The sequence below is a fragment of the Capsicum annuum genome, chromosome 1 (genome assembly GCF_002878395.1).
Source record: "Capsicum annuum cultivar UCD-10X-F1 chromosome 1, UCD10Xv1.1, whole genome shotgun sequence".
Lineage (NCBI taxonomy): Eukaryota > Viridiplantae > Streptophyta > Magnoliopsida > Solanales > Solanaceae > Capsicum > Capsicum annuum.
In genome coordinates, this window is record NC_061111.1 from 243,908,786 (window position 1) to 243,920,840 (window position 12,055).

Consider the following 12,055-nt stretch of genomic DNA (forward strand, 5'->3'; position numbering starts at 1 on the left):
GCTTATTGTCTCCTAGGTCCAAAATCACCACGAACTTCTCCCGAAAATTTCAAAATTCTCCCGAATTATCCTTTTAACATCCCTAAACATATTTTAACTGATAAATTGACGTTTCGAACTCGAAAAGACCAAACATAAAATCCTTGAATTCTTGAGGTCTTAAAAATGGCTAAGTCCTTTATACTTAGTACAAGTGGGCATGGTATGGTATATACCGAATACCAGATCGAAATCAAAACTTTTTATACCACGGTATGGATGTTATGGTATTTGGTATGATATTTGGTAGAAATTTTAAATTATTTTGATATTTGGTACGATATTTGGTATTTATGCAATAAATACCGAAATACCGTATACCACATCGAAGTTTTTTAATAACATATAAAACCCACATATATATTATATTTAAGATTATTAAATATATTTATATATCATTCATTAGCCAATTGAATACAAAAGTAGTTTTTATTTAGAAATAAATTTTTTGGAAAGCTTATTATTTAGGAGTACTATGCTTAAGTTTAGGTACTGTTGTTCAGAGTTTGCATCTCGGACTATTCAATCGTGATTGAAATATTATTTTTGTGTAATTGATTAACAAAGATAGTTGTTAGTCTAACATGATTGAAACATTTTTAAAATTTAAAGTTATAGTTTTTTTATATGAATATATGTAATTATAAATCAAATAAAGTATGGTTACCGAATTACCGTACCGTAAAATACCGAAACAGAATTTAAAAATACCGAACCATGCCGAACTAATTTGGTATGGTAATGATATTATTTTTTAGACACAAAAAACCGAAGTTACCGTACCGAAGTTTAAAAAACTGTACCGTACCATGCCCACCCCTAAATTACTTAATATGAAAAAAATGACTTGAACCCCTTAAACATGCAATCAGTAGCTCGAAACGAGCCTAGAATCTTACGGGGTGTTATATCTTAGTATGTTATCATTATTGTTATTATATGTAAAATAGTATTTTAAAAGCTGGGGCATTTTCCTGTTGAATTAGCTTCAAACATTAAATGTTAGGCATGTTTAATTAGGGCATTTAAGCTGACGCCGAAGACATAAGGCTTACAAAATTAAGCCCTATACATGAACCTCAAGGTGATTTTCAAAGGCGCCATTCGGAGCGAGTCCCAACGAATCCCCAAAGAGCCTTTTTAAAAGAGAGATCTAAATTAACACAATAAAGGGTTTTAGACATATTTAAATTAGAGCAAGATTAGTTATCGTAATGAGTTTATTGAATCATAAAACTACTTCAATCTATCTTTGTAAGTTTTTATCCACCAAAAAGACTTTTATTCTTTTACTTCTTGTACTTGGTTCGAACTGATAGTTGAATTCTCGATTTCATATATTTAACTTTCATTCGAAATCAATATTCTTTAGATCAAACTAATCCTCATAATCAAACATATAAATATATAGCAAAATTAAGAGGCAACAACAATAACGTACTAGTAAATTCCACAAGGAATGTCTAGAGAGAATAAGGTGTACGACATATTATTACCTCGTAAAGATAAAAAGACTATTGCTAGAGAACTCAAATTTAAGAGACAACAAAAAAAGAAGCAAAGAGAAAAGAAACACATACCTTTCATACTTATTCAAATCCCGCAGCGGAAAAACTTTTTGTCATTCTTATGCAAAGAATCGTTACATCAACAATCAAATACATAGGATAGTAGAAAGTTTGTGGGATAACGAATAATATTTAAATAAAATAATTTTGTAGTTTATCTGAATATGATGGAAGTATTGATTCTGCGATTAACAATGTTGAAATTCTTTATTATCTTAACATCATCACATAATGCTAATTTTGCAATTTCGAAATGATATACTTCTAACATATATTCTTGGTTACACAAATGGTTCAGATATACCAAAGCCATCATGTCCACCACCATATGTACCAAAAAAGGAAAGTTGCCCAATTAATACCTTAAAGTAAGATGTTTAAGCCAATGTTCTTGGATTAGTTAATGTTGTTGTTGGTTCACCACCAGTTACACCTTGTTGTAATCTTATTTCTGGATTTTCTGATGTTGATGCTTCCCTTTGTCTTTGCACTGCTATTAATGCTAATGTTTTTGTTAGAAATTGAATTGAGTTTGAAAGAAAAATTGCTGAAGTATTAAAGAGAATTGAAGAAATAATAGAATTGAATTGAATGAATATTATTCAATAATAAAACTGAATGTTTATTGAATTGTTGAATGATTGAAATATTATTGAACCTTGAATGATTACAATTGAGGTACAATGTCTTATTTATACAAGTGATAAAATAAAACAAACCTAAATAAAACTGAACACTAAATCGATTTCAAATCTTCTAATAAGTTAGAAGTCTATACAAGTGATGAAATAAAACAAACTTAAATAAAACGGACCATTAAATCAATTTTAAATCTTCTAATAAGGTGGAAGTCTAAATAAGGTACAAAATAAGAAAGTGATACATTACTGAACAAAGTAGGATACACTCCTAAATAAGGTACAAGATATTGGAGATATATATTAAAGGTTTACAAGATATTGGAGATATATACTAGAGATTTACCTAGGTATACAAAAGGAATTAAATAACATATAAAGATTTTCTGAATTTGACCGAAATAAATATGTTGGGGCGACTGCAATCAAGGTTGGCTCATGCTTTGTACTGCAGCAAACGTATATACAATGAGATGAAACAGGTGAGTCAACCCGATCTAATGAACAGATACAATAATATTTCAATATCCCCCTCAAGTTGGAGGGTACGAAAGAACCCCCAACTTGCGCAATATATTGTGATAAAGAGGACCAGTGAAAAGAGAATTGAATTTTATGATGTATATAACCAAATTGTGAAAAAAAATTAATATTAACCATGCATATGATATGAGTGAAGTAGTTGGTCCAATGATATCATCAGTTAAGTTTAATGATGTGATTTGGTTTAAAAAAAATTGAAAAATGGCATCAACATGACTAATAAGGATGATGAAAATCTTTAAAAAAATATACCACGATGGATATATAAAATTGAAGAATTACGCCGTCGACGTAGTCGAATAAAAAAATGCTATTTGAATGAAAGGTTCAACGAAGAAAAAATAGTTGATTTGAGAGTGACACCAAATAATGACCTTTTAAAAAAAATAAAATATTGATGTGGTTGATAATTTTGATAGTAGTGGTGATGGTGACTGATGATTTGATCCTTTAAAAAAATACTACCAACAATTAAAAATGGGATATTTTGAGAAACAACAGAAAAATAAAGAAGGTTTGTGTTGTTTTTTAGATGAATTGATGAGTGAAGATAAAAAGGATCAAGAATTTTTTTACCAGGACTTTTAAAAACATGAATAATCGAGTGAAGATGAACAAGATTAGGAATTTTTATCAGGACCTTTAAGAAAATTTCAGACGCGAAAAACATAATGATTAAAAACACAATCTAACAAGAAAATAATCCAAAAAATTAAAGATGAAATTATAAAGGGAGAAAATACAACCACAATGAATGACACCCAAGATTTAAGAAAATATAAAAGAAAAAAGGATGATGATTTTGATAATTGATGGGGTTGGCGAGTCCAGTCGCTATGAATGGACCATGTCAGTAGACATGTTTCAAATATTGTGAATTAGTAAACTGAGAAGTGTTTTTCATAGTGAAGAAAACACGGAAATTGATACAGATGATGCAAGGATAGAAATTTTACTCTGATATCATGTTGGAATTGAATTGAGTTTGAAAGAGAAATTGCGGAAGTATTATAATAGAATTGAAGGAATGATGAAATTGAATCGAATGAATATTTGACCTTGATTGATTCAATAATAAAACTGAATATTTATTTAATTATTGAATGATTGAAATATTATTGAATCTTGTTGAGGCGGCTAGCCAAAGCTATGTATATTATTAAAAGAAATAAATAATATTTATAGATTCTTTAAATTTAGGTCGAAATTAACATGTCAAGGCGGCTGGTCCAAGCTATGTACTGCAGCAAATTAGTACACAGTGAAATGAAACAGGTGAATCAACCCGGTTCATTGAACAAGTAAAAGAATGTGAAAAATTGATACCATGTAGGAATGTGAGTTGAAGTTTAAAGGTGAATGCGGAAAATTGAATTAGAATTGAAATAATAATTGAATTTGAATTGAATGAATATTGGACCTTGATTAATTCAATAATAAAACTGAATGTTTATTGAATTATTGAATTATTGAAATATTATTAAATTTACAGTTGAGGTACAATGTCCTATTGATGAAATAAAACAAACCTAAATAAAACTGAACACTAAATCGATTTCAAATCTTCTAAATAAGGTAAAAGTCTAAATAAGATACAAAATAATAAAGCGATACACTCCTAAATAAAATACAAGATATTAGAGATATATACTAAAAATTTACAAGATAATGGAGATATATATTAGAGATTTACCTAGGTATACAAAAAGAATTAAATAATATATAGATTTTCTGAATTTGGTTCGAAATAAATATGTTGAAGCGACTGAAATCAAGGCTGGTCCATGCTTTATACTACACCAAAGTATATACACCGAAATAAAATAAGTGAGTCAACCCAATCTAATGAATAGATACAACAATATTCCAATAATTTGGGGATTAGCCTTAATGTTCGTGTCTCATTAAGTGCAACAACATCAGCTCTACGAAGTCAGAATCAAATTTTTCTCGTATTATCTTTCCTAATTCATTCGTGAATTATAATTTAAAGGTATTTTCCTTTTCAATTGTTTGTATTTTCTAGGGGAGAGAAACTTAAGTTTTTCATTTTTGGGTGTGGGGTTTGGGGGGGGGGGGGGGGGGGGGGATTTGTGGGTTATGCCTAAGTATTGATTGGTAAGCGTCTCATTTACCAAAGATGTTTATTGTTGAGATTGGAATCAAATTTATGTTCTTGGAGAAATATAATTCCAGCTTTTATATTTTGCAAATCATATTGTTTTTAATATGATTGTGATTTGAGTTGAGAGGCATTTTTATTTTAAGTTCTATAGGTTGATGGTGTTAAGAAAAACCTATACTTACTATACATAATTCATCAATTGATTACAACTAAAAAAAAATAGAAAATAATGTAGTCTTTTTTATAATAGATCATTAAATACTAATAGTATAACAAATAAAAAAGGATGGTAAGTACCACTCCGTCCTCACTTCAATTCGAAGGTTAAGAGTTTGAGTCACCAAGAGAGCAAAGAGATGGAGTGGTAAAAATAAAAGAATAAATTAAAAAAAGATGGATGATATATTTCTAAGTTTGCCTAAGTATAATTTTAATTTGAAAAATAAAAGTTTTGATTTTCGAAAAGAAAAAGATTATAATGTCAATAAATTTAAGAATTTCTTTATACTGACAAATATATTTTGTTTCCACATTAGTACACAAAGATTCTGTTCTAGCACTGGCAATTCCCATCTTCTTGAATATTGGAATCCGAGTTCAAATCCTGGCTGCGGGATACCTTTTTATGGTTTATTTTTTTCATTTGTGTAACTTTATTCTTTTCAACTTCTTAATAAATGACATTCCCAATGTTGCAGAGAATTTCAAACACGGCTCATTTGGCGAGGGACAAGGAATAACTTATTTCAGGGTTAAGTTTTAATTGAAATAAAATTGTAAGATAATTTATCTCGAAATTAGTTATTCTGAATTGTAGTGTTATTTTTATTCTAACAATTGAAGGTTGAATAACTAATCCCAAGTAAATTGTTTTCCAGCCAAACGAAGCCAAACAGGATGTTTGCTATGTTTGGTGCATAACAAAACAAGAAGAAAAAAGAATGCACTAGAGCAGGGTAAGGGTGTTCATGGGCCGGTTTGGATCGGTTAGTGGTTAAAATTATAACCAAAATTAATATAGTTGGTTTTTTAATTTCTAAAACCAAACCAAACCACAAAAATAAAATAACTGTCAGTTTGGTTCTGGTCGTTTGGTTTGATTTTTCGATTTCTTTGGTTATTGGCTAGCCTACTCCAACCATCTCTAGAATAAACTCCTTTTAACCCATAAAAAAAAAGTATCATATTGAACAATTTCTCATGAAATATTTGTACAGTGATGAACAAATAACACTATAAACTCTTAAAAATCAGAACAAACACATTAAACAAAACCAACAGTGAGATGAAAAACACTAGCTTTGTATTGTAGGCACTAAAATTATCCAACAACATACAAATAAATACATGTACATTGTAAAATAGAGCTTTGTATTCTGTTGCAGTGTACTGCAAGAAGAGACAGAGTTGGGCAAATTTGAGTAATCTGTTTACTTTATAGACTAGCTAGGTGAGCTAATCATATAGGAAAAAGATTGAATAAACAAGGAGACATAAAACTATCATTTGAATTAGGGACCATGGTAACTCGTTTGAAAGATTCCTTTTTTATGTAATCGAAGAAGAAGCAACATATGGATTACAGTTTCAGTCATCATTCATGCCATCTCTCTTGGGTAATTCATAAACAATACATCAATAAAAATTCAGTAACATTTAATAAAACCCCTCTGCACCATTGTCAGGCTAAAGTTACATCCCATGAAACTTTGAGATTTTACTATAGAATAGAATCAAATTTAATCGCCGAAAACATCCCACAAAAAATGAAGAGCAGACTGTACTACAAAAACGAGCGTAAACGAGATATAGGGATTTAAGAAACTAAACAAGAAAATATTACAATATCAGAGCTAGTCGAGACTCCTTTCAATACGGTGTGGTGTTGCCTTTCAATGAAGAATAAAAGAAGCAACAGTTGATGTACTACATATTGTGAAAGCTGAAATAGAAAAAGTGAGGTAGGGACCATAGGGTTAACTTATCAATAATAGTAGGTGGAGTTGGGCTTGGGTTTGGGGCTTTGGACAATTGGGTTAAAGTATTGGTTGTGCTAGACATAGATTAAAATTTAGTTTAAAATTAAATTTAATAAAATATTTATATTTTATTTATAAATTATATATAAATAATTATAATATATATATAAAAAAAATTTACCGGTTCGGTTTGGTTATTTTCACAGTTTTTAAGTAAAATCATAACCAAATCAAATAGCATCAGTTTTTTAAAATTTAAAATCAAACCTGACTAAACCAAACCAAACGTCGATTTTTTTAATCGATTTGGTCAGTTCACAGTTCGGTTTAATTTTTAACCAAACCCATGAACATCTCTGTACTAGAGAATATCAGTAGCACCAACAAATAATATGATAGCCGAAGCAATAAAAAATAACAAGCAATAATAAGAAGTACAAGCAGGACACAAGGAGAAAAATATTAACACAGCTGATAAGGATTCCCGATATCAAATAACATAATGATAGTTATTCAACCCTCAATAAGAATTAATTATTCAAAAATTACGTTTATCCTGGATGTGTTTTCTATTTTACTTTTAGCATTAATTGTTTTTTTTTCAAATTAATTTCAAGACACAATGTAAACATTATTTGATAGGAATACTATAATAAAATAACTATGTTATTAATTATTTTTGTTAATAGGTATGTCATCTCAATTTGTGACGAGTAAAACCGAGCAGGGAAAGTAAATAATTTAAGAATATCTTCATAAAAATATATTTTATTCCCAAAATTGTAACCAAAGAGTCCGCTGTAGCACTGGCAATTCCCATTTGTGTTTGGAATCCGGGTTCAAATCCCGGCAGCGGAATTTTTTTTACTTTTCCAACCTTTCAAATTTCAATAAATGACATTCTCAACATTGTAGATAATATAAAGCACTTGTAATCTTTTTTAAATTATTACATTAAATGACGGGGTGTTTTACGTTAAGCGAGCTCCAAATATCAAATGTTAGGCATTTTAGATTACATAATTAAACGTTGAAGATGCAAGCCTCGTAAAATTGAGCATCATACGTGAATCTCAATGCATTTTATAAGTGTTTCGCCTCAGGATGTGTAACAACCTCAATTTCACACAACTCTAATATATATATAATACTTCCAAATCCGAATACAAATAAGAATTCGATTGACAAAGTAACAATGGACAGACGCTAATGGAAAATCTACAAGTAGCAAAGGGAGAAGGTAATTAGAAGGAGATGAGATAATAGACCATTGAAGGGGAGATGAGAGGATATGGACTAAGCCGAAGCTTCAACATAATTTGCATAATCTCTTCAGTAGGGAACTCTCCCATTTAAGGTGTTTGCCTAACCCGGATCCCAAAGGAAATCCACTCTTTAGTTGGGCTGTAACTTCACCTCAGGCCCAAGTCCAAAGCCCATGACCGAATTCATAACAATACCCCCATCCTCAATAAAAACCTTATCCTCAAGGTTCAAGACAAGGAATCCAACAAAAAGTAAGTTAAATTGTGACCAAAGTTTGATGGTGCATAGTTGGATTTGATGTTCACTAGGTAGCAACATGCAATAACCATAGGACTCCTCGGTTCCTGCTGTTGTAAAAACATATTAGTGATGCTGGTTTGGAAATCTTTTTGATCCAAACGCTGCAAGCGTCGTACAACACAATTGATATATAAAAACAGCTTGCAACTCCCTTGAATAATTGCCGGAACCAGTGAGTTGTGTGTTAAACATCTTCATGATAGTGACTACCTTTTCCAACCCATATTTGTGTGGCCAAAAGCAACAACAAATCACCTTGAGAAATTCATTGACATGCACAAGCAGAGGAGCATATGCTAAAAGCATAACATGAATGAATCCAGGAAACCTCACAAACATATCAGAATCAAGAAAAGGACCGAGATCCAAAATAAGATACGACGAAGTTTGCCTTGATATACGAACTACACCAAACATAGCAAATAAGAGCCCATCATCTTTGTTGACCAAAATATGTTGCATCCGTTCTGAGTATCGTGTAACAAATGCCTTGAACACCACCTTTATTTTCTCCTCACTACCAAGCTCTCTCGATTTAGACAACAAGATACCAGGAAGATTACGCTCCTGTCCTGTATCAATCCAATTGCAAGAATTTCACAAGGTTGACATAATTAACTTATCATAATCCAAATCGCCCAAAGCAACAGAATACACAGAATTTCTTATAACTCTAAGGAATATAGTAAGTAAATTAGAGCAAGGATCAAATGGTAACTCTAATCCAACTAAGAACAGTTCAAGCATCTCCTGGAACATTCCCGAGCCAAGTTGGTTCAAATGGACAACTGAACTATCCAATAAAGTTGCACCATTAAAGTACTGCACAACTAGATGGTTCTGGACAAAACAATAGAGCATAACAGAGAAAGAACAATTATTCCAGCCCACTTCATCCTTAGACAAGTAGCTAAGGAAGATATCTAATATACCAGCAGTTGGATAAGCAATTTGGTCAAACACACTAGCTACATAGTCTATCTTCCAAATATTGGCAACTTTTGTTTCCAAATTTAGTGGAATTCCTGCATATCTACGACGTATACCAAATTGTCAAAGCCCACACTCGAAGAAAATAGGTGAAGAAATAGGTTCACCGGGATCAAAGGGAAGGTGTATAGATATATGATCAGGCATCAAGATACTAACAAAAATTAAGAAAGGACTTCTTTCCCATAGTGATTCAAACACTTCATGTTCAACAAAAGAGTACTCAAGATTAGCAAATAACTGCCCCACATAAGTGTTGGAGTTCTCTTTATCGTGGTATATTGTGACATTGCCTTTTTCATTCTCAATTATCAAAGGAAGTTCACAGGTTCCAATATTAAAATCTAATATCCCACAATATTCAATCTCTGACTCTTGATGTTTGTTGACAACCCGACCCATATTCCCGAAATTATCATCCGTAAGGGATAACTTTGGAAATGTATGCTCAATTCGTTGAGACAAATCATCAAACACCTGGCCCTCATGTTTTGCGGAAAAGCCCTTTACTGACTCATCAATCTCGGTTACTAGATCTGTAGAGGCAGGAGAATATTTGACAGGCTTAGACAAGTCGGAATCTTCCTCATCTTTGCAAGACAAGTGCACACCTGAATGCCCGATATTTGTAGTGGCTAGCTGGGAGCAAGCCGATAGTGCGCGGTGCACATTGTCAAGTTTGCTGAGCATAGAAAAGTAGCTCTCATCGAACTTCTACAGCAAATGAAAGGAAATGTCAACATGGTTATGCCTCATGTTAGAGCTATTTCGAAAATGAATTCTCAATTTCTCAGTGAAATGCTTTCAATCAAAAAATTGCTTGTTGCGATATAACCATTGGAACCAATCATAAGAAGCACCATCGAGATAGAAGGGAGCAAGAGGTAGCCAGTCCTTCTCGGGGAAGCCGAGGTTGGCAAAATACTGCGCGGCACGACGAATCCACCCGTCTGGGTCAACACCGCTAAACTTATCGAGGACCATCACTGCAATAGGAGTACGATCGATGAAAGCACCAATGTAACAACCTCAATTTCACACAACTCTAATATATATTATACTTCCAAATACGAATACAAATAAGAATTCGATTGATATAGTAATAATGGACAAACGCTAATGGGAAATCTAGGAGTAACAAAGGGAGAAGGTAATTAGAAGGAGATGAGATTATAGACCATTGAAGGGGAGCTGAGAGGATATAGACTAAGCTGAAGCTTCAACATAATTTGCATAATCTCTTCAGTAGGGAACTGCTCCCATTTAAGATGTTTGCCTAACCCGGATCCCAAAGGAAATTCACTCTTTTGTTGGGCTGTAACTTCACCTCAGGCCCAAATCCAAAGTCCATGATAGAATTCATAACAGGATGAGCCTCATACGAATCCAGCGAGCTTCAAATATCTAACATTAGACGTTTTAGATTACACAATTAAACGTTTAAGAAGTAAGCCTCGTAAAATTTAGCCTCATACGTAAATTTCAATGCGTTTTACAAGTGCTTCGCCTCGGAACGAACTCCATATGAATCCTATAAAAGGCCTTTTAAAACAAAGTTTTGAACTAACAATTAGAGGGAGATTAGTTATAGGTCGATTTTGCTCGATAATACCTCTTTGCATAGTGTGTGGCAAAATTAAGGAAAAAGAAATTGAAAACAATTAAAGAAAGCAAATAGCTAGAAAATAAACTTTTCTAAAGTTTGCCAAATTATAATTAAACCTTTATAAACTTTGCGGATAAAATTATCTACGTCATTGTCAAAGACCAAGATATCTCTTACTGAAAAAATATTTAACACAAAGAAAATAGGAATTTCAAAAAGGAATAGATGCACAAAATAATGAAAGAAAAGACGAGAGTTTATATATTAGGTATGATACTTTTCTTAGTTCAAATTAAATTATCTTAATTTGAGAGGAAAATTAAAAGTCTCACTTGTGAAAAGAAAAGAAAAATAAGATTTACAAATCATTTAAGGTTGTTTTGTGTCACAATGTGAGTTTCTCTTTTTTTTTTTTTTCAGCAATTAAGTTTTTCTTATTGACAAATATATTATTGTTCCATAATATTAACAAAAGAATCGCTGTAGCACTGGCAACGGATTAACTGTTTTTCTGATATATTTTTTCTTAGTCCAATATGAATATATCATAGCTTTTTTAGTATTATAATTTTTTCTTAGTCCAATATCATTTGTAGAATTTTATCCCTTTTCCACCTACCAATATATGATATTCTCAATGTTGTAGATCATTCGCAAACATTTGTAAACCACTTTTTTTTCTTTTTAATATCACATGTAAAACATGAAGGTGACGAAGATGAGAATATTATGGTGGATATGTGGGTTTACGAGAAAAGATATGATTAGAAACGAGGTTATTCGAAAAAGGTGAAAGCGGCATTGATGGAAGTGAAGATGCGGGAAGTGAAGTTGGGATGGTTTGAGTAAGTGATAAGGAGGAGGAGCACAAATGCTCTAATATGGAGGTGTGAGAGGTCAGCTAGGGATGAATTAAAGCGATGTTAGGATTTTTGTCCTGATTTTATTACTATATTTAAGTTTTATTTTTTCTTAGAAGGAAAATAAAAATTACCATAATT